At 39.6% G+C, this 22,621-nt stretch overlaps 1 long non-coding RNA gene across 1 annotated transcript in view; it reads left to right on the top strand.

Annotated features, from left to right (window-relative positions):
- Positions 1-12,621: 12,621 nt before the first annotated feature.
- The window catches only part of LOC111770663 (uncharacterized), a 33,349-nt gene continuing 23,349 nt past the window's right edge, over positions 12,622-22,621 (top strand). Inside the window, exons 1-3 of the long non-coding RNA XR_011432435.1 lie at positions 12,622-12,663; positions 13,144-13,255; positions 14,806-14,946. This is a non-coding gene — a long non-coding RNA (uncharacterized lncRNA). The remainder of the gene's footprint in view (positions 12,664-13,143; positions 13,256-14,805; positions 14,947-22,621) is intronic.

Below are 22,621 nucleotides of genomic sequence, written 5' to 3'. Positions count from 1 at the left end.
CCACGACCTCTGTAAGGCCTTCCTTGAGATCCTCCAATAAAAGTTAGGCTCCTTCTGTGCTCCCCAAACCTCTTTATATGTATATCTCTCTTAGTTGTGTATAGCTGAGGCTATAAATTCTTCAAGGAAAAACATCTGTGACTATCAGAATTTTATAATTTTTGACATGTTCCTCTCTCACCATCTACACACAATCCAAAACCAAATCTCATCGATTCTACCTGTAAAGCAGTCTCAATATTGCCCACTTTTCAACTGCATTACACTCATGTGTCACATGATGATGTTTTGGCCAACAATGGACCATATATGTGACAGTGGTCCCATAAGATTAGTAAACATATAGCCTAGATGTGTATACCATGTAGGTTTGAGTACGTACACTCTGTGATGCTCGCACAATGATGAAATCACCTAATGATGAATTTCTGAGAATGTATAACTGTGCTCAAATGTAAGCTGTCACCATCTCTTTCTCCCTTGGTCTCTGACCCTGCAATACCCCTTAACTGATCTCCTTAGTTTCATTCCTAACTTCCTTCATTTTATTTCTATATCACCGCCCAAACTATCTACGAGTCTAATTAAGTCACATCTTTTTCGTAAAGCCTTCTATAGATTCTCATTAGACTCGGAATAATATGCAGACTCCTTCTGCAAAGCCTTCTGTGACCTACCCCGTCTGCACTTCACACCTCACAGCTCACCAGGCTCCTTGCTCACTGCCCTTCAGCAATTTTGGTCCTCTCTTAGTTCCTGAAATTTTCCATTGTTTTCCTCCAAAGCATTCTACCAGAAACAATCCTTTTTCCATTCTTTGCCCAAATAAGACTATATATCTTTTAAGTCTCACTTCAAAAGTTCTTCCTTCAGAGGAGTATTCTGTAATTATTGATCTACTCTATCTACTCTCTTCTCTCTTAGAACTCAATTATGTTTCTCCATAGTACTTATCACAATCAATTTGTGGATTTACTTTGATCCCCTCATTAGACTGTAAGCTCCATCAGGGTAGGCCAACAACTATGACATTAAAAATTTGTGAATAAATTGGGGACAGCCCTGTGGCATAGTGGTTAAGTTGGCACGCTCCACTTCTGCGCCTGGGGTTTGCAGATTCACATCCCAGCATGGACCTAGCACCACTTGTCAGGCCATGCTGTGGCAGCATCCCACATAAAACAGAGGAAGATTGGCGCAGATTTAGCTCAGTGACACTCTTCGTCAAGTGAAAAGAGGAATCTTCCCACACACCCAAAAAAATTGGTGAATGAATTGATTTTTTTTTTAAATCTCTCCATACCTATGGTTAACTGTTTGCCAGCTGAATTAAGGTTTATCTGATTATTAAAGTGATTAGTAAACAGAGCCAGTGTCAGTAGAGGCTCTGATGTTCACAGCCTTGGGTTAGAGCCTACAGTGTCTTTCTCTACCCTTGTCAGCACCAGCAACCATGTAGCTGGAAACTGATGGCATTTTTAGCCAAACTTTTCCCTAAAGCACATCTTCCTGCAGTGTCCTGTTCCAATACCCTTTTATTAGCTAATCTGGAAGGAGAAAGGCATGACTCATGTCAGTTCTAGATTTCCGTACATGAGACTACATCCTTGTCTACATTCTTTATAATTGTCATTCTATTTTAATTTGTGACATGGATTAAGTCATAGTTTGTTGGTCAAATCAAATATGTTCCGTGAAAAGGTTAGTATCTAAAGAGATTTCCATAACCTGGTATGATGAAACTAAGCAGTTAGATGAAATTTCACATGAAGAAATGTAAACACCTGCCACTATTCACTTAAAAAATATAGAGGATGGGAAGAACATAAGTTAAGCTCAGCATGGATGAAATAGGCTTGGGGCTTTCAGCTGGCTCAATATGTTTCAGGAATACAACGCATGTGGAGACCAAAAAAATATTTGCTTTGAAATGAATTAATAGAAGTAGAATATGGAGAATAGAAGAGAAGCTATCCCTTTAGGTAATCAGACAACCTAGACTAAATAAACAATTCAGGACATGATAATTCACGGAAGACTTTTCCAAAGAGAGAGGACGCTGAACGTCACGAAGAAGGTGAGGAGAATGAAAACATGAGACTGGAATAACAGAGATATATATCTTAAAAGAAAGAGAAAGAGAAAATAAAGCATGCAATAGGCAGAATAGCACAGTTGAAAGAGCAAAGCTTTGGAATCCTTCAAATATTAATTTAAGTTCAAGCCCCTCTAGTTTCTTGATATATGACTTTGTGCTTTAGTTTTTTCATCTGAGAAATAGGTACATCAACTTCTTTAATTATTTATGAGGATAAAATGAAAGCAATTAGTCCAGAGCCTAAGATGTGGCAATTATCCAATAAAGATTAGATTTCATTATCTCAATAACCTTAAAATAGAATGACTGTGCTTAGGAGAGAGTGAGCTCCCTGTCAGTCTAGGAATTCAAACAGATATAGGATGAGCTCTTATTGGGGGTAGGAAGATGTGGAAGAAATTCAATAGGATTCAAATAGAAAACTATACTGACTTCCAACTGTGATTTGCTATTATTTTAAAATAACGGTATGGGATGGGGGCAGAAAGAGGAGAGAGAGAAAGAGAAAGAAGCAGAGAGATCCAATCTTTAATGAACTCCTTGCCATTTTCCAATATGCTGTGACCTTTTTAGTCATCTCATCATCTAAAATCTCTCTCCAGGCCCATCACAGACCACTTCCTTACCCCATTTCCCCCAATTGCTTAGCCTCAGACAAGTTCATATTCCATACCAGGCCTGTATGAGCCCCTGGGCCTCAGAGGTAGCATCCTAACACATCCTGGAGAGCCCCATCTCTGGAGGAGAGGAAGGTGGAGGTGTGGAGGCTTTGGTCCCTCCTGCCTCCCCCTCCCTCTCTTTTTCAGCCTCGCCCTCTTGTAATGATTTCAGTCGGCAAAATTACCCTGGGGACAGATAAGGCTCTCGTAACCCATGGCAACCAGCTGCCTTGGCTCGAAAATGGCTTTTCCATAATTTCATAATGTGCTTCAGTGGAAGGGGTGGGAGAAGAAAAGGGGAAAATAAATAAATACGTCTGGCTCTGAAGGTATTGCACTCTTGCCAAGGAATGAAGGGTTATAACATTCTCTAAGCTGATTACACTGCCCTTTCATAGGGAAATCACCCTCTCTCCCAATGAACTCAGAAAGGCCTCCATACCGTGGGATTCAAAAGAGCTCTAGGACTACCCCATTCTAATCACTTTTAACACTAGTGTGGCAGCCCAACTAGAAAGATGGGCTGATGCCAACTCTAAGTTGTCCCCAAGTTTTCAGACAAGTCCTTAGAAATGCTACTGAGAAATTATTTTTCCCAATGATATGACTTCCTAAAGTCTGCTTAATCAGTTCCCACCGCCCGTATACTGAGAATGACAAAATTAAGAATGAAAGGAGGCAAGGTTGATTATCTTGTTCCATCCTTAATTATATTAGTCTATTGCTGGGGTCCCATGGATGGAAATGACCATCCAAGACAACTATGCTCAGTGACGGCCAAGAAGGGTCGGGAACCCAGGTCTCCTGATTCGCCCTACAATATTCCTATACTTTTTCTTTGGGACAATATCATTTACTTCTCTGTTTTTGTCCATTGCGTACAGTTTCCTCTTTATTTTCAAATTTCAGTAGATTTATAGGTAATAGATTAGAGAAGGGGCTATGTGTGCATCCAGTAATCTAGCTTTAATAATAACTAATAAAATAGTAATGGGATACCTTAGATGCATTTTTGCTTCTCTAGGTAGAAGATTCTCACCGTTCTAAGACTTTTTGCCTATCTAGGATTCCAACGGTTTTAGGAACTGATTTCCAGGAGTTTTCAATAGATGTCTCACTGTCTCACAAATATTTGATTCAAATATCACTTCTATTTATTCACTTTTTCATTCAATGAATAATTAGAAGGCATACTCTGTATAGAGTCTTGTACTAGGCCTTTAGGAAACATAAAATAATCTATTGAAAATTATAATAACAAAAATAATAAATAACATGCATCCCAAGTGCATTTTAACAAAATGGGAAAACTACAATTCTTAACCTTAGCTACTAAATTAACTTATTTTAGTGTAAAAGGTAGCATTCAAGTTCCTTTGCTAATCCTGCTCACTTGAAAAATATTCTTGATGTTGCCAGTTCCATTGCTGAAATACTGTTACTATTTTAAAGTACTTTTCTATGCTATCAGGATTTTATATTCTGCTATAACAAATGCAGTGAAAAACAACTAGGATTCTAAGGTTGACCCAACAATAATGACTTTTTAAAATCTCTTATTCTGGGCCCAGCCCTGTGGCCGAGTGGTTAAGTTTGCACGCTCTGCTTGGGCAGCCCAGGGTTTCGCGGGTTAGAACCCTGGGCGCAGACACGGCACCACTCATCAAGCCATGCTGAGGCAGCATCTCACATGCCACAACTAGAAGGACCCACAACTAAAAAATACACAACTATGTACCAGGGGGCTTTGGGAGAAAAAGGAAGAAATAAAATCTTAAAAAAAAATAAAATAAAATCTGTTATTCTTTTATTCACCAGAATAATGCCATTTTTCTTCAGGAATTTAGGAATTAATTAATTCCTAATTACAATTAATTTCTGATAATATTTAATTGATAAAATTTAATTCCCATAAAATTCCTAATAATTAATTAGGAATTAATGTTAATTTTAAATTTGATGTGACAATTTTTTTAAGGAGTCCTATTTTCAACATATGAAATGTTTACAAATGGAATGATAAAGAGAGGGGGGAATCTGCTTCAAAAAACTGGGGTTGTGGAGGAGGAGAGATGAAGTAGAATTCGTCATGAGTTGACAATTATTGAAGCTGGGTGATGGCTGCCTGGGGGGTTATTATGCCATTGCTTCTACCTTTGTGTATGTTTGAATTTTTCCATTTTAAAAATACTGTATTAAAAACAATTTTATTTTTTCTCACCGAGGGGCTTCTATATTTGTACTAATAAAATACAGGGTTTTGTTTGTATTTTGCTTCAGCATCCAGACACTAAGTAAGATTTGTTTGGAGTTTTGCTACTTGCAGATGATAAAAAGCACCGTGTTACTTCACTGAAGTCCAACACTCTCAGAGATGGTGTCATCAACCTGACAAGCTGCATTTTATGGAAGGACAAGAGAAGGGCCCAGGGAACTCAGGGATTTGTCTAAGACCCCGCATCTCGCTAGGGACAGAGCTGCGACATAGACCACATTTCCTAACCTTGAGCTGTCCCTAACGGGTGAGAAAAAGCAAGCTGCCCCTTTACAAGTTCAGCAATTGAAGGGACAAAAAGATACGGTCCTGTGACGGATTCTGAATGAGGTCGACAAACAATAGGCCTTTCCTAGCGAAAATGGCATAAACATATTTCACCATCTAAACATCCCTACTGACTCCAGGCCCTTACACTACATTAAACACATTTATAGGCAAGAAGCTATTTCCTGTCGATGAAAATAATCCTTAACCCATCTATAAATGAAAATTTGCTTGAGTTTATTCTGAGCTAAAATGTGAGGACCATGGCCCAGGGCCTTTCTTCCCAAAAGAAGAAAGGGCACCAAAGAATTGGGGTGTACAGAGTGGTTATATACCCCCAAAGAGGATGTTTCACATATGATTGAAATGTCACTTTTACAATGGTCACAAGACTGCTCAGTTGGCACAGTGATTGATGGACACAGCAGGTAGGTCTGCTGTTTCGGTGGACAGCAGGGTGGCATGTTTGTTGTCTAGAGTTGGGCAGTCACAGGTGAGCGCAGCAATCAGTTCCTAGCATAGGAAGAGATGCTTATCCTTAAGGAAATGCCAACGTTGGGGGAAGCTGCACCTTTATCTTAAGGCCATTTGTTCTTGCCATAGTAAATGTTTAAAGCAGATATACAATGCACACTCAATGGCCATGTCAGGGCCTTTGGGAAAAAACAAAGTCAGGCCAAATTAAGTTTACACCAAATGGCTTCCTCATATACTCCCATATATCCTATTGCTTGCCATTTGTATTTGTCATCCCCATACAAACACCAGTTCATAGAAGAGCAATCAACAGGCATTTGATGTCATTGGTGGCAAACAGGAACTAACTGTTGACATTTTTTGTATTATTCTATGTACTCTGTGTGTGTTTATGCAATTTTTTTTAATGTTAACTTCTTTAAATATATCTTCCAGCCAGCTACATAATTGGATTTTCTTTTGTTATAAGAAGTGAACATAAATTACTCCTGTTGGGTGCAGATTAGGTTACAGGATTTCTTCTCTTCTGTCACCGTCAAAACCTGAATGTCAGAAAGCTTTAATATTTAATGCAGGTCTAATTAGTCTCAGCTGGGCCCAGGGCACTTAGCAAAACCTGACACCAGCCATAGAGTCAAGTTCATTTAGAGAGCATAATTACCAGTCATTTCTATACCGTAATAAACGCCCCCTATTACAGCAGCCTTCCTCCGCACCCTCTGATTTACAAGTAAATTGAAAAATAAAGAAAAAGAAAAGCCTTTGATTCCTGGTGACAGTGGACAAAGATTATGTAATGTGGTTCTGGGTCTGACATTTCCGAGATAACTTAAAGAACTTGCAAGTATATAAAAATAGAATCAGAGATGGCTACATAAACCTGAAGAAGATGGATCTGTAACAGGTTGTTAAAAAAAGTTAGAGATTCATGAGGATAAATTGCTGCCCAGACCAACATTCTGAAAATAGCTCTTAAGTACGTCTGACCAGTCATTCAGAAAATGTATATTAAAGGTTATTACGGGCAAGCATCATACTGAATCCTAGGGTGACAAGGGGAGAAAAGAAAAGATTTCCGCTCTTAGGGATACATTCTAGCAAGGAACCACAGCAATTAAATGAATCACATGTTTAATTTGTGTTTACACTTTTGGTTACTGCTACAGTACAGAGTCATAAGATGCTATGACAACAGAGTAGCCTGACCCCAACTGGGATTTCAAGAAAAGCTTCCCTGAGGTGTGGACATCTTAGCAAAGATCTGAAGGAGAAGGAGGCGGAGTGAAGAGGAACAGGAATAGAGAGAAGTGTACAAAGTCTCTGAGCAGGGTCAATGGAAAGGTCGGTGTGATCATTCCCTAAAAGCTCTGGGACATGAAGTGGACGGAAAGCAGAAAATGCATCCCTGATGGGCCATGATAAGCAATTGAATAATTAATTCTGTAATTAGTTGCATAATGTCTGTCTTACATGGTACAATGTCTGTCTTATTTCCTTCCAAAACCTGAGCACCTAACACACATGCATTGAATGAATGAATCAATTGAGTTGAATGAATGATAAATGACAATCACAAAGTCCAACACCTCAACTCCCATCACTGCTTACTTTTTCACTCCATTTTACAATTCAAAAGTGCCCTGTCTCTATACGATGTAGTCCTCGGTGCCACCACCTAAGGCAGGTATAATTATTGTCACTTAGACCCGGGAAAGTTGGCTTTGTCCAAACTTATACTGCTGCTAGGTGACAGAACTGAGAAAGAAGAATGAGAGGTTCATATTCTCCCAGCAAGCAGGGTTGTTTTTCTGAATACTGGGGTGTGTTTCTGGAGAAACACATCCAACCTCATCTCCTATAGCAGTCTTTTCCCTGCCTTCATCACCTTTTCCCTCTTGTCACTCTATAATACCCTCAAGTCTCAGTGCGAGCCTAGACTTCCTTTATGAGGCTTCCCAGCTATTGTAGCTCTCATGAGCCTTTATAATAGGTCAAGACTGAATTACACATTTTATCACTTGACTCTTCATGCCCATCTCTAGTTCTTTCATTTCATCTTCTGGTGCCTTTCTGTCTAAATAGAGCACATGTCCCTTGAGAGCAAAAACCATGTGTTTGTTTAGTTTTGTTTCGTGCAACCAGTAGCAATGCCCAGGAGAAGCTGAATAAATAGTTGATGGATTGATCCCTGGGAGAAACAGCAATTCCCTTGCCTGAGTGGGAAAGATTCTTATCTCCCTTTTTGTTTACCTAGAATATCGAAAGCTTCTGAGAGACTGACTATGGCTGAGCTGATCAGATGAACAGTGACCTGAGGGCAGAAGTGTGAGGGTAGGAGAGGTTACATTCTTGATTTGTCTGAAAACCTCTCCCAGCCAGAATCTGAAGCCAAACCTGAAACTGCCCTCTTCACAGCTACCCATGACCCTTCATGGTCAAATTCAGTGATGTTTACTCAGTCCTCACTTCGACTTGAATCTTTGAAGCATTTCTCACTGTTGATTCCCCTCCCCCACATTTTTGGGGGCATTCCATCCTCTCTTGTTCATAAGACTATTTGATTATGATACTATTTTCATGTTCTCGTAACTCCTGCTTTCTAGATGTGGTGTTTCTCCAAGGATATTTTCCCCTCCTCCTTCTCTTTATTAATCTGTTTAAACAAAATATTCATGGTTTAAAAACTCAGTAACTCAAGCTCAAAAAAAGAAGCAGTCCCCTACAGTGTTTCTCCCCAGAGTTAACTTTCAACATTTTTAACTGGTTTAACCAGTTTCTTCAAGTATTTATCTCCATCTTCCTAAGAAATGGGTATACTGTTTTGTTTGTTTATGAAAATGCTTAGCTATCTTGAAGTCATACTATGAAAAAAGAGAATCTGTTTCTCATACATGATCCACCAATTAAAATCTTTTTTCTCCATTCTCCTCATATAGTTATATCAATTTTATATAAATGTATGCTCATAGTTTGCATGATTATGATAATATAAATATAGGTGACAGCTGAAGCGTATAGCCTGCCATGATTGCGTGTGTATTTGTCTGTATGTGTGCGTGCATATATACAGATATGTGACTTCTCCTAAAATAAACAGATGACTCATTTTTTTTCCGTTGGCTTACTTTTCCATGTACTTATCACTAATTCAGTCTCAAAAGTTTTTCTCAATTCCCTGAAATGCATCAGGTGATACTAATGCATTGAGTTGTTTTCCTTTCTTTTATCTTGGAGCCATCCTCCAGGAGCCCTCCAATAGGAGCACTGCTGGTGCATAGGCTGCTCCCGGCCTATGACCCAGGACTCTGCTCAACCATTATACTGGGACTCGCCTTCACCCCTTTCAAGTTGGATTGCCTGGTGCCCAATTCTTGCATTTTCCTCCTTCTTAGCTCACTCTCTCATTTAGGTGGCATACATCCTCCATCCTCCCGATGAAGTGCACATTAGGGGTTAAATTTGAGTCCCACTCTGTATGTCTGAAACATTGTTATTAATATTAAGTAATGGTTTGGGTATAGAATTCTACGTTTGAAATGATTTTCTCCCAGAATTATTAAAGTATTGCTCTACTGACTGACAGGTTTCCACATTGTTTTTAGAAAGCTTAGTGCCTTTCTGATTCTCAGTCTTTTGTATAAGATTGGTTTTATATCTCTTGGAAGCTTTAAGAATATTTGATTTATTTGTCATGTTCTGAAATCTTATAATGATGTGCTTTGATATCCTGGGTACTCCATGGGCCCTTGTTGAATTATTTCTGTGGTAAATACCTCCCTTCCATTTTTGTCTGTTATCTGTAACTTACTTTAGTCAGATATTAGACTTCCTGTATTAATCTTCTATGTTATCTTTTATTTCCTATTTTATATCTATTTTTCTATTCACTATCTGGAAGATTTTCTCTAACATGGCATCTTTCTTTTGAATTATATATACGTTTAATTTTTGCTACCATGTTTTCAATTTTCAAGATCTCTTTCTTTTTGTCTATCCATAACATTTTTACAACATCTTCTTTTCTTTCATTGCTTAAATATATTTTTTCTCTCTGAGGAATAGTTATATTTTGCCAGACATTTCTTTTTGCTCTCTGTATTATTTTTCTTTCCTCAGATTTCCCTTTCTAAAATTTATTCGTTTTATTCTTTTTTTCATATGAGCTTTAATTTTATATCTATCTCTCTAACCTATCTACCTTACTAAGGTGCTTCCTTGGAGCAGTGTATAAGGGTGCAACTTGTCAACTGGTGGGCTTCACTGAAAAATGAATGGGCCAGGACCTGGCCTTTATGTTGCTAGATGTCTGCTTATACAGATCTCTCCTGTCTGACCAGTTACTTCCCCAGAGATGAATGTCTGGGGGACATAAGCTTTGTTTCCAGCTTTCTGGAAGCCAAGTAGGGGCAGACTTCCAGTCAATACTTCTGTTTTCCCTGCACTGTCTTTGGCTAACCTCAGTTGTGCCTAGTGTTTCTGAGACTAGAGTCCTTGTGATTCAACCTTTTAAGGGACTAATTTTCCTGTCTTATTTTGGAAAGGAGTGGTAGGCTTTTGAGGGAGTTTTTCTGAGAGGTTAACTGTTCCTTCCATGTACTTTCAACACATCTCATTTCTAGTCCCATCCATTATCCCTGACTTCAGAAGCACCTGTCGCCTCCAATTCCTGCCTCTCTAGGTTTCCATGATGTCAATCCCTCAACCTTCTCTGATTGGGCTAAGTCAGTCATTATTTATCCATAGTCTTGCACTTTCTAACTTCATGGACACGTTTCATTATCCATCAACGCTTCTCTCATTCTCTTTTACTCTATAGATTTATTTCTTTTTTGATCAATCACTATCATTTTAATAAGGTTTAGAAAAAGACTGGGAAAATGTCTGCCTTCAATTTACTGTGTTTAACTCCAAGTCCACGGTTTTCTCTCCTATATTCTTTTTTCTTTACTAAGCATTTAGTAATTTTATGTCTAGAGAAGCTTTGTATGTACAATCACAGCCCAAACCTGTTCTATCATACATATAATTTTCTTCTCGTTAGAGCTCAAATGTCTTGCAACCCCTCAAGTGTATTGTATCTAAATGAGAAGGAACATCATCATTCCTGACCACAAGGTAAACTCTCGGTTAATGTTCAAGGACATAATCCAAAAAAGAAGTAATTATTTTGCCTTTAAATGTGATCAGCAGCACTTGCAAAGCCTATGCTGAAACGCAATCTGTACTCTTATTCAACAAGTGATCACTGGTGCCTCCTCTGGGTCTAGCACTGTGTTAAAACTGGCTCACGAACACATAGGATGTTTACTCATCTCTTACGGAGCTCACACTCTCATGAAGGAAACAAAAATGTAATCAAAAAATTACCATATGGGGCTGGCCCCTTGGCCGAGTGGTTAAGTTCATGCACTCGGCTTCGGCGGCCCAGGGTTTTGCCAGTTTGGATCCTGGGCCCAGGCATGGCACCACTCATCAAGGCATGCTGAGGCAGCACCACACATGGCACAGCCAGAAGGACCTACAGCTAGAGTATACAACTATGTACTGGGGGGTTGTGGGGAGAAGAAGAAGAAGAGAAAGAAGATTGGCAACAGATGTTAGCTCAGCTCCCAATCTTAAAAAACAAAAGAAATTGCCATGTAATATCATAAATGTCATAATAGCAGCGAGCACAGGGGTTCTATGGTCAGAGAAGACTTCCTCGAGGACAGCACCTGAGTAGAATATTGAAGAATGATTAGAACTTCTCAGTTCTCCAGGTATAAAAGGACACAAAGAACACTCTTGGCAGAAAAGGCAGTATGGGTAAGTTCTAGGGAGCATGGGACAAACGTGGCCCATTCAGAGGAATAGTAATTCAGTCTTCCTAGCGTCTAGGGTGGCTGGATTGGAGTGGGAGCAGAGGAGAACCGGAGGTGCATACCAGGCTAGACAATAAAGGATTTGGAATGCTCTTCTAAGGAATTTCGGGGCATGTCCAGCAGATTTAATTTTCCATTTGCTAAGGAGTATTTTTAAGGAACATGTTTATACAAACACACACTTACACACACGTGCTCACACACTCATGCACTCACAGGCATCCTATGAGGACCAAATTCCTGGATTTTCATATTTCCCATGCTGGACTGGGTAATGTTATCTGGAGGCAAATGAAGGAAGGGCAGGAATGTTGGGTGTTACGTTTCTTGGAACATGCGATACAACATAGGCAAAGAGTCACAGAGAGAATAACCAATAGAGGAGACTCTGTTCTGAGCATGTTGGTGGGAAACGGCAGTGCACACCTATCTGGGGAACCTGAGGCTCCAAAAGAACCAGATTGATCTCTCTAACAATGGGATTTTCTAATTATAAAGTATCGTAAGCTTCTTGTTGGGACTGCCACCAGAAACCACATGGGAATTCTCAGGGGATAAGGCAGAAAGAATTTGTACCCTGGATGAAATAATCTTTCCAGTCCTATGAAAGAATGGAACTCTAAAGCATCTGGACACAATGGGCTTCCCTGATTTCTGGGTTGTAGAAAGAAATGTCAGACTCAGAATCTGAGTCAATCTATACAAGGAGGCTATGAAGACGATGGCTGATAATTAAAAGACAATAAAAGAGGAGACCATACATGTGGACAGCTTATTGTAGTTTGTGAAAGATTTTCATATTCAGCTTTTAATTTGATGCTTACAACCTCTTAAGAGTGGCAGAGCCATTTGCATCATCCCTACCTTTACACATAAAGAAGTACATTCCACGAAGCTGAGATTTGCTCAGGATCATACAAGTAGAATGCCACTGAGCCTGAGTTAGAATCCTAAGCCTCACGTCTAGTGTTCTAGAATCCAGCCATCACTCTTCTTTGCCCCAGTTTCCTCTCTTGCTGGATATAGGTACGTGGAGATTGGTTTGGGCTGTGAGGATTCAGAATCGACAGTGCTTACCTCACAGCTGTGTGGTAGCCATGGTAGCTGATAGATAATCCAGGACTATTTTATAAGACAACATTTCCGAGACCATATCTGCAGTTTATTTAAGTTCTTAGAGCTTATGTGCATTGGTCTCCATGACAGCAGGCAACAAGGGGTTAAAGACGGGGCAGGAGGGAGAATAATTGACATGTGGGCCTATTGGTCTTTCCCCAGGCCATCTGGGAGCTTAAATAGCCAACAGTTAATTAAAAATAAACTGACACTTTACTTTAAGGATAGTTTTAATAACCATTTATAAATGTTACATTAAAAATTCATACACTGTTATCAACTCCTGCTAAGGATTTACGGCACAATGAAGGTGTTATGAATGTTTTATAGGTACTGGGGAGAAGGCTCTTCCTGTAGAGATATTTTCAGAAGACTATTTGTCTTTTCCAGGCCACGTCATAAGTGCTTAAGACAACAGCAGCTTGTGGAATCAAAACAGCTCCCAAAGTTCAGGTTGTGATTTTGCCTGCATCCTTCTAACTGGCCACAGCTCTTCCCTTAGGTATGGGGTGTTCTTAGCAGAGTGTTTGTTCAAGTCATGGATGATGTAGAGAGGAAAAACAAGATGGAAGTGACAGTAAAGTCAAGCCACCACCCATAAAGATCTTGCATGTCACTGATAGAGAAAATGAGCAGAAACTGAAGGTGTGATAGGATCGAGGGACGTTATCATATCTGGTGACCCCTGGACTCCGCTATGCAACGATAACTGTTTCTGCTTTTGGAGATTCTGTTGTCCCATGAAGCACTAGATTCTTATCTGCTCTACCTTGACCACATCCTGTGAATTTGTGTAAAATCCCCACATGTTGTAGACACAGCTTTTTGACCATGAGTTTGGGTGTACATGGCTTCAACTTGCAAATGGCAGTTGAGCAGATGTTAGATTGAGAACTGGGGACAAGGCAGAAGCCGTGAAGCTGTATAAACTGCAGAGATTGAAGAAGAGAACCTCAAATTGTCTGCTTCACAGTTAACAATGAGGAAGTATCTTTCCTTGCTCTCGGACCAAGAATTACAATCTTTATCTCTTAGCAGTTTGAGGTCTGTGACTTTGTGTAAATGCATGACTGGATTTTAAAGCCCTGCATAATTTGCCTTCATTGGTGGCCCAGCTTCCCACGTAAAGCAAAGAGAACAGGAATAGAAATCAGTGGTACATTTAAAAAAAAATTTGTTGTTGAAAACATTTAAGTTCTATTGTCTTTGCAAATTGCAATTATCCAATACAGTGTTATTAAATATAGTCAGCACGTTACACATTAGAGCCTCAGACCTTATTCATCTTATAGCTGGAGGCTTGTACCCTTTTACCAACTTGTCCCTGCCTCCAGCCCCTGCCCCTGGCAACCACTTTCTCTATTTCTATGAGTCTGATATTCTTTTTAGATTTCACATATAAGTGATACCATGCAGTACGTTTGTTTTTATTTCTCTGTTTTCCATTTAGTTCTGTGAGTACAAGTCCATGTTATTTGAACTTCTACATATATTGATAATGAACTTCAGGACAGTGGACTAAATCTGGCTCTTAACATCGTACTGACTGATCAAAATAACAATAGGAAGCTACAGTTACAGAAACACCACATATACTTTACTGGTAATAACGTAAAGGGACTTGCTGGAACTTAATGGAAGTGTTTTTAGGTGGGCATCAGTTTATATTTTAGGCTTATTATGTCTCTCCCTTTGTAATCATTCCATTCTCTGAGGGGAGTTTGTGTGTGTATGCTTTTGTATATATCATACCTATTTTCCTTTATTAATTGTGACATAGAAATAAAATATCACAATTATTATCACATCTTACAGGACATAAATACATCTGAGGGGTCTGGATATTTCTATATTTTTTGTTTCTGTATCTTTCTATATTTTTTGTTTCTATATTTTTTCTATATTTTTGTTTCTATATTTTTTCTATATTTTTTGTTTCTATATTTTTAGTTTCTGGACTTGTAGAACAAAAATTATTAACCTTTTAAAATTTCAAAATCATTCTACTTAAAGCTGGATTCAACAAAAATCTTATACTTTAATTTCTTCCAGCGGAAATAGAAAGACTCAGAAGAAGAGAGAGTAAAGTAGATGGACAGGAAGACAGGATGAGAGCAAGCGTGAGAGAGAGAAAAAAAAAGAGAATGTGAGGACAAGAGAAAGAGCACTGGGCAAGAGAATGCGAAGGGAAAGGTTGGTGTCATGTTGTACCACAAGCGAGAGAGTACTGGAATAGGCCTTGTGTTGTCACGCTTGCCCTTCCACAGCAGCCATTCTCCTCCTCAGTTTCCTCCCTTATAACATCTTGATAAGTATAAAATCTCCCCTCCCAAACAGGGAAATATCTTCCTCATGGTTATTGTTGTGAGACTCAAATGAGATAATGAACATAACTTCAAAATAGCAAATTGTAACCTATACATTTACACACATAAGATACTATCTTAGAAGTAGCACTTTGTAACCTACTGTTTTCTTACCCAATATATTATCATCCTTTTAAAAATACATATGGGGACAGTAGACTTGTGTGTAAGGAAACAAAACCAATGAACAGTGGATTCCCGATCCGTCTTCCACACTGCATCCCTTCTCTTCCTTTTCCCCACCTTCCTTCTGAGATTTTGCCTGTAAAGCTGGTTTTCCCACTGCCTTCCATGGGCTGCTACTTTGTTCTTTACAAATCTATATCTGGGAGGCCAAATTCATGAACGTATACACAAGAGGGATTACTGCTGCCTTGGCCTCAAAAAAGTTTGTTTCGTAGTCTCATCCTTTCATTCAAACTGCATCAGACTCCCACAGCTCCTTAGCCTTATCAGCTACCATGTTTGTCATGGATTTTCAGGCAGTGCAGGGAAAACAAGGACTACTGTTGGCTGCATTCTTACCATCCTCATCACATATACAGCCAGCTTGTCTTTCCAATGAATTATCTAAGCTCCTTCCCACTTGCACTTTCTCACATGGTGACCTGTAGAAATAGGCCATATGGATTTTTCTTTATATGCTTTTAAAAATAATAATTAGCCTTTAGCAACTCAGGAGTGTTGAAGCTTTATAATTTATTACTCTCGAGATAAGTGGGATGAATACTGAACTTGGATTGAGGGTAGAAGCCTGGATTTCATTCCGTTCTTGCCAGTAACTGGCTGTGTGATCTTACGGCAATCATTTCTCACTGCCTTTAAGTTTTCCATACACAAAGTTAAAAAGAGGAACTCAATGGTGAAGACTATTTGGCACGTATATTGCTACTTCCTACCTCCAAGCCCATAGAAGCAAATCTACTATTAGAAATTTTGTATATTCACTAACTGTTTTGGGTTGAATGTTTGTGTCCCCCAAAATTCATATGTTGGAACCCTAAACTTGCAATGTGAGGGTTTTAGGAGGTGGAGCCTTTGGTAAGTTGTTAAGTCAGGAGGGTAGAACCACCACGGATGGGATTAATGCCCTTATAAAAAAGACCCCAGAAAGCTCTCTCACCTCATTCGCCATGTGAGGACAGAACGAGAAGACAACCATCTATAAACCTCCAGAACTATGAGGAATATTTGTTATTTAAGGTGCTCAATCTATCACATTTTTGTCATAGAAGCCCAAATGGACTAAGACATTAACTCTATGTTCCTTCAGGCTGAGAATGGAAGAAGCAGCCTTTGAACTAGACCTTGAATATTGAGTAGGAGTCATATAGGTAAAGATGGATGTAAGGCATTCAGATGACGTCCAGAGATAGGATGGAGCAGCATATTCACTCACTTATTCAGTCATCCAACGTCTGGTAGTTGCGTGTCTACTCTGTGACAGTCACTATTGTAGGGACTTGGGATTTAGCAGTGAGCAAGACAGGCAAAAGTAATTCAGTTCTTATGGAGTTCGCGTTTTAGTTGGCAGAGAACTTACAATTCTATTTGGCTGGAGCATAAAATGCATTAAAGAGAGCAATGGTAGTGTGTGGAATTACACTGGAGTTGGACAATGGAGGGATTCTTCAATTCTAGCCTAAGTTTGAATTTCATGATGATGCATTTGTGCTAATCTTCAAACCTGCTAATGGGCTGTGGAAATCAATGGAGACTTTCCTAACCACAATAGGGAAGGGAAGAATGTGATCACAGACAATGGAGCTATGGATATGGGTTGGCTGAAGAAGAGGAAGTGGTCCATCCAAGGTGGAAATACTCAGGCTTTGGAGTCAGGTTGATACTTATTAGTCGTGGCACTCTGGATGAGTTATTTAATCTCTCTGAGTGCTAGTTTCTTCAAAGCCCAATTTTTATAGTTATTGTGAGGATTAGCTTACAGGACCAATCTACTCAAATCTATCAAAGTGTCCAGTATTTGATTGCTCAATGAACGGTAATGAAATATTTTAATGCCAGCTTCTCCCAGGTAGGTTCAGAACTTCGATGAGAACTCAGCAGAGGTAAGAACAAGACGAGAACATGCTAAAGAAGCAAATGAACAAGGAATTATACTGAGACACAAAAGAGGAGTTCTCCCTAAACTGAAAATTCTTGAGGGTTGCACCTTGCTTTGCAGAAGAGAAAAAATGAGGGACGGGGTCGTCTGTGAAGCATGGCAGACACAGAATTTATATCACGAATATGTCTTGTTAAATATTACCATTGTGAAGTATGCAAATTTTAACTGAAAAATCTGCCAGCAGATCACATTCTCTTTCTAAGGAGTCCATTCAAGAAATATGATCCCATCTTCAGTTGAAAACTGTGAGAAAGGCAGAGGTAGATTGCAGAGTCTTTCTTACAAATTAAGCAATAGGGAATCAAAGAACAGATTCAAATTTCAACCCATGGCCATCCAGTAAAGAGTGGTTAGCCCAAGACTGTAAGTTTCTTGATTTGGATTCCAAAATTCCTTCTACTAGATCCATCCGCAATTTCGCTGAAAAGCACTGTCCAATGACAATAAGAATTTGTTATGCCATTTCATTAAAACAAACCACTAGGTAGAGAAAAAAATATCAATGAGCAGAAGATATGAATAACGGACTCATGGATGCCATGACTTGGAAGATTTCAAACGCCTAGCTTCAAATTCTAGCTCTGAATATTTCTAGTATATGAAGTAGTAGACAGGAAATATTTTCAGTGAAATATAATGATTATGTATGTGAAATCATTTAGGTCTGTGCCTGGCTCATAAGTATTAATATATGAAAGGTACAAATAATTCAGCTAAAGTTTCATGCAATGAATCATACTGTACACCACTCCCTTCCACCTCCCAAAGCCATACAGTCAGCATTGGTTTGACCCATCCAATGATAGATGGCTCAGTTCTTTCAGGGCAACTTGTTCAATTGCTGGAGAGCACTCATTAGAAATGACCTTCTTACACTGAGTTCAAATGTGCTCATGGCCAAATGTACTCACTCTTCTATGGAAAACAGACTCTAGACTCTATTTCTACATATTGTATTTCCTTTAAATGTCAGTTCTTAATATGTCCAAAATATGTGTTGTATCGTAGCTTGTCTTCTCTTCTAACATTCTCTTGGAATGTTAAGCGTAACATTCCAAGGTTCCTCAACTGGTTTATTAAGTGACATAATTTTGAGACTGTTTTCTAGGTCTTTGGTTCATTGTTAGTACAACCCTTCCAAAAATTAGGGTTTGTTTCTGTTTTTAAGATCGACCCTGAGCTAAAATCTGTTGCCAATCTTTTTTTTTCCTTCTTCTCCCCAAAGCCCCCCACTACATAGTTGTGTGTTCTAGTTGTAGGTCCTTCTGGTTGCGCTATGTGGGATGCCGCCTCTGCATGGCTTAATGAGTGGTGCTAGGTCCGTGCCCAGGATCTGAACCGGTGAAACCCTGGGCCGCCAAAGCCGAGTGTGTGAACTTAACCGCTTGGCCATGGGGCCAGCCCCTGTTTTTTGTTTTTAATCTATTTGATTCCAGCCAGTTGTATGTGCTACTAGCAACATACCCAGTTCTCTTCAAGACGTACTTCTTCACTTCTTAACTATAGTCTGCTTCTTTGTTTTCTCACTTCTGTATTACCCTCTCTTCTCCTTTTTCTCCTCTCTCTTTCACTGTCTCTTTCAACTTAATCACGTGTACCTGGGCGTCTTAGAGTCACACTCTTCCATTTTGTGCATGCGTTTGAATAGATTTACTCTGCTTAATGTCTTTAGTTGGTCCTATAACTTTGAAACATTTCATCCTTTTAGAGGTTGTATCAATGGGTACAAGGTCATATCTTTAATTTTATCCTTGCTACAAGTCTGAGTTTTAATCAGCCTTTACTACTCAAAAACCTCCCCAATTTTATTCCTTGTTGGTTGGTATTGAGAAGTAATTTCCTCTTCCAATTCTGAAAATCCCTGAATTAATGAATTCTCTCTACTCCCTTCGATTTTTACTTACAAGCTGGGCAACACTTTTCTGAAAACATCTCTTTATTGATACATTGCCAGATGGAGCCAGAAGTACTAAATTCTCTTTCATGATTGTTTCTCCTAGACCCACAAGTTCATAAGATCCATGAATTTCTTCCCAAGTTACCACACATAACAGCATTAGCAAATGCTTTGCGTCTGCAAAACAGAAAGCATGTTCTTTCCAACTTTGGGTCAATTTTCTTACCACCTGTTGGACAATTCCTAGGCCCATGCCACGTATTTTGGAATTTTTTTTGCAATAGTACTCTATTTCTAGGTACTCGCTTCTCCATGAGTCAGCATAGGAGAGAATATGCTGCAATAACAAACAATATAAAACTCTCAGTGAATTTAGCCAAAAAGTTTATTTTCACTCCTGTTCCATGTTCACCTCGTGTCAGCTCAGGGCTCAGCTCCATGTCATTCTCAATCCAGATTCCAGCATGATAGAGAAACTGCCACCTAGATTTTGCCAGTTGCTGTGCCAGGTTCTAAAAGCTGCTGGCTAGAAGGTACACTTCCATTCAAATTCTATTGGCCAAACCATGTCAGATGACCACAGACAACTTCAAAGTTGGGCAGAAGTGAAAGAATCTTAACGCAAACTGAGGAGAGGCAAGAAAGGGAGGATGTTACGGAAGTCAAAATGTGAAAATATTTCACGAAGGAGGTGACATCGGCAGCAACAAATATGAGAAGTGAAGTAAGATGAGGACTTGTCAATAAAATGGGGATACAACTAGTAATACTGGAGGAATAAGAAGATTCTAACAACTCCAAGAACATTAAGAGACAGAGATATGATCTCATTTTCATTAATACAAATTTAAATTTGCCTAAATTGCCTAAAAGTTTGCCTGTATCCAATATGAACGTTTCTACTGACTCAGGATTCTAATATTTGGAAATTGGTCTTTCAGTTTGCAAATAAAATAGATGGAGGGCCCTACCATCAGACCAGCAGTGAGTCCCAGCAATATTTTCCATTAGGAGCTTCTCACTCCCACTGAATCGTGGAAGAAATTTGGAGGCCTGCACGGGTCAACAGAAAGTCCAGTTTCCTTAACAGAAGTCAGCTACTGACAGTTACTATCATGCTACACACAGTCTTGTGGGAATAAAGAGACTCAGCTCCGCAAATGATGTCAGTCAACTGCTGATGCAATTCCAGGAAGTGGTTATTAGATGTTCAAGGAAGGCTCATTCTACTCCTTTAGTGCTAAAACCTGTCATAGCTATCCCTTACTAGAATTCTTGGATTTGTACAACTCCAAATGTATTTGTCCCTTTCATTACCATTTGCAGCTACGCCTCAGAAAGCTGGCCTTACCCATAACTATGTCACATTTGGTTTATGTTTTTGTCTCTTGCAGAATAAGGACTCCTGTCTCTTTTTTCCTGGCTGTCCACTAAGTCTTGAGCTGTACCACCTTTTCGACCTTTGAAACCCACACAGTCCTATTTCATCCCTTTTCTCAGATAATGGAAATCCACACACACATCCTTCTAGGGACTGTTCACACCTTTCTAAGGTCTTATATGTGGGGAGAATGGGAGAATGCTGCTTTCATGAACTCAAAATGAATTTATTCTCCTAAATGTGACCGTGTTGACTTTCTGTCACAAGCTCTCTCCTGGGTAAGGCAAAGCAAAACAAAACAGAAACAAATCAATAAACAAGCAAAACCTACATAACCTGGTCTCCTGCAGAGCCTCCCATTAATTGTCTAGAGAAGGATTTCTATGACTGATCAATTTATATGTTATAATTAATGTTTTTAAGCTGCAGTATTTTAGGAATGGAAAAGTAAGTTTAGATATCAAGATGCACCTGGCAATCAACGTTAGTTGAATTGATCAGGGAAGGCTATGTATCCATTATTACATACTGTTTATAGCTCTAAACATCATCAATGCACCAATAACACGCAAAAATACCTGAATTACCTGGGAGCATTACAGCAGCTGCTACCTCAGCGTTTATTTTGCCAGTTTGTTTAGAGGCTGTGAAAATTAATATGAGCTGGTGGAAACACCGGCAATAAATCTGGGAGCCATTTTCGCCTAGAATAAAGGTGATTTCTTTAGATTAAACACTGTCTGCAGGATTACAGAGGCTGAGAGGCACACTGAGCAGAGAACAGCGTCAAACACGTACTAAGACCAAAAAGCACCAGAGGAGAACTCAACACCATGTACTGCTAAGCGGACTGCAACTAAGCTCTGAGAACACACAGGCAAATACAGCATTTGCTTACCTATGAGGATGGGACATGTAAATATTGAGGTGGTTTAAGGGAAAACTATTAAGGAGAGGCTGCCTGGGCTGATAGGTAAGTGTTCATGCACGGTATCAGCAGAATCAAATATATGGTGCGTATGTATCGTGGATCAGGACGGTGCTAGATCCTTGTCACACAGGAGTGGACCTATCAGACACAGCCCTGCCCTCTTGAAACTCACAACCCTGTGTTTAGTACATCCTTTGTGATAAATCCCTTGAGAAAAGCTAGGAAAAGGAAAAGAAAAGCCAGGCGGACTTTGAATGGCCGTTAAAGACCATGCTCTTAGCCCAAAAACACGAGGTCAGATGTTACAACATACTTGCGCACATCCAGTTCATTTCCCTCATTCGCAGCCTTTTCATCCCTTTTGCGCAGGTGCACACATACCTCCCACACCCACTTTTGGAAATTGATGGACACTAGCATAGTCCTTGCGCCCATTCCCTGCTGGGTCCCAAGTCGTTTTCCTCCTCCCTTCTCGAGTTTGTTACTCTGAGATCACTCACGCCAGCCTCCGTGCAGCACTTTTAATCTAATCTCCTTTGTAACTCTGAGGTGAGGGTCATTTATAGATATTTTTCATAAAAAGAATATTTCAGAGAAAATAAAAACCTGGTGGTCAAAAAGCCCATTAAGGCAATCTCTGAGGTTTGTCGCCCTCTACTGTTCAGCCCGGGGAGCAGCAAGACATTTCTCCGAGTCTCAGCTGTGTTGAGCCTAACAGCTCTTTCTAATAGGGCAGAACATCTGCCAAAGGGCGAATGGGAGAATCACACCGCTCTTTGGATCATCACTTTGCTAACCCCAATGCTGCTATCACTGACGCAAAATCCAACTCTAGAGAGCTGACAAAGTGCATTTTACTTTCCTAAACTCTCTAAGCCTTTAAACGAACTCTTCTGCTTGGTGACCGTCTCAGAATGTATCCAGGAGGATGACTGGCTGAGGGATAGAGGAAGAAGGCACAGGATTAGGGACCAGAAGCAAGATCACCGTTCAGACTCTGTTACTCTGGTTGTGTGACTTGACTGGCTTTGGGGAAGTCTCATTCCTTGTCTTAATCTTGGTCTCTTCACCTGTAGAAGGAGAAGGTAACTTGTAAATGAAAAGATGAATGGAATGATAAAATGTAGGAATTGGAAGTGACTTTAAGCATCATTTAGCTTTACTTCCT

Source organism: Equus caballus, chromosome 25 (genome assembly GCF_041296265.1).
Source record: "Equus caballus isolate H_3958 breed thoroughbred chromosome 25, TB-T2T, whole genome shotgun sequence".
Classification (NCBI taxonomy): Eukaryota; Metazoa; Chordata; class Mammalia; order Perissodactyla; family Equidae; genus Equus; species Equus caballus.
This window is presented reverse-complemented; position numbering and strand designations above follow the sequence as displayed.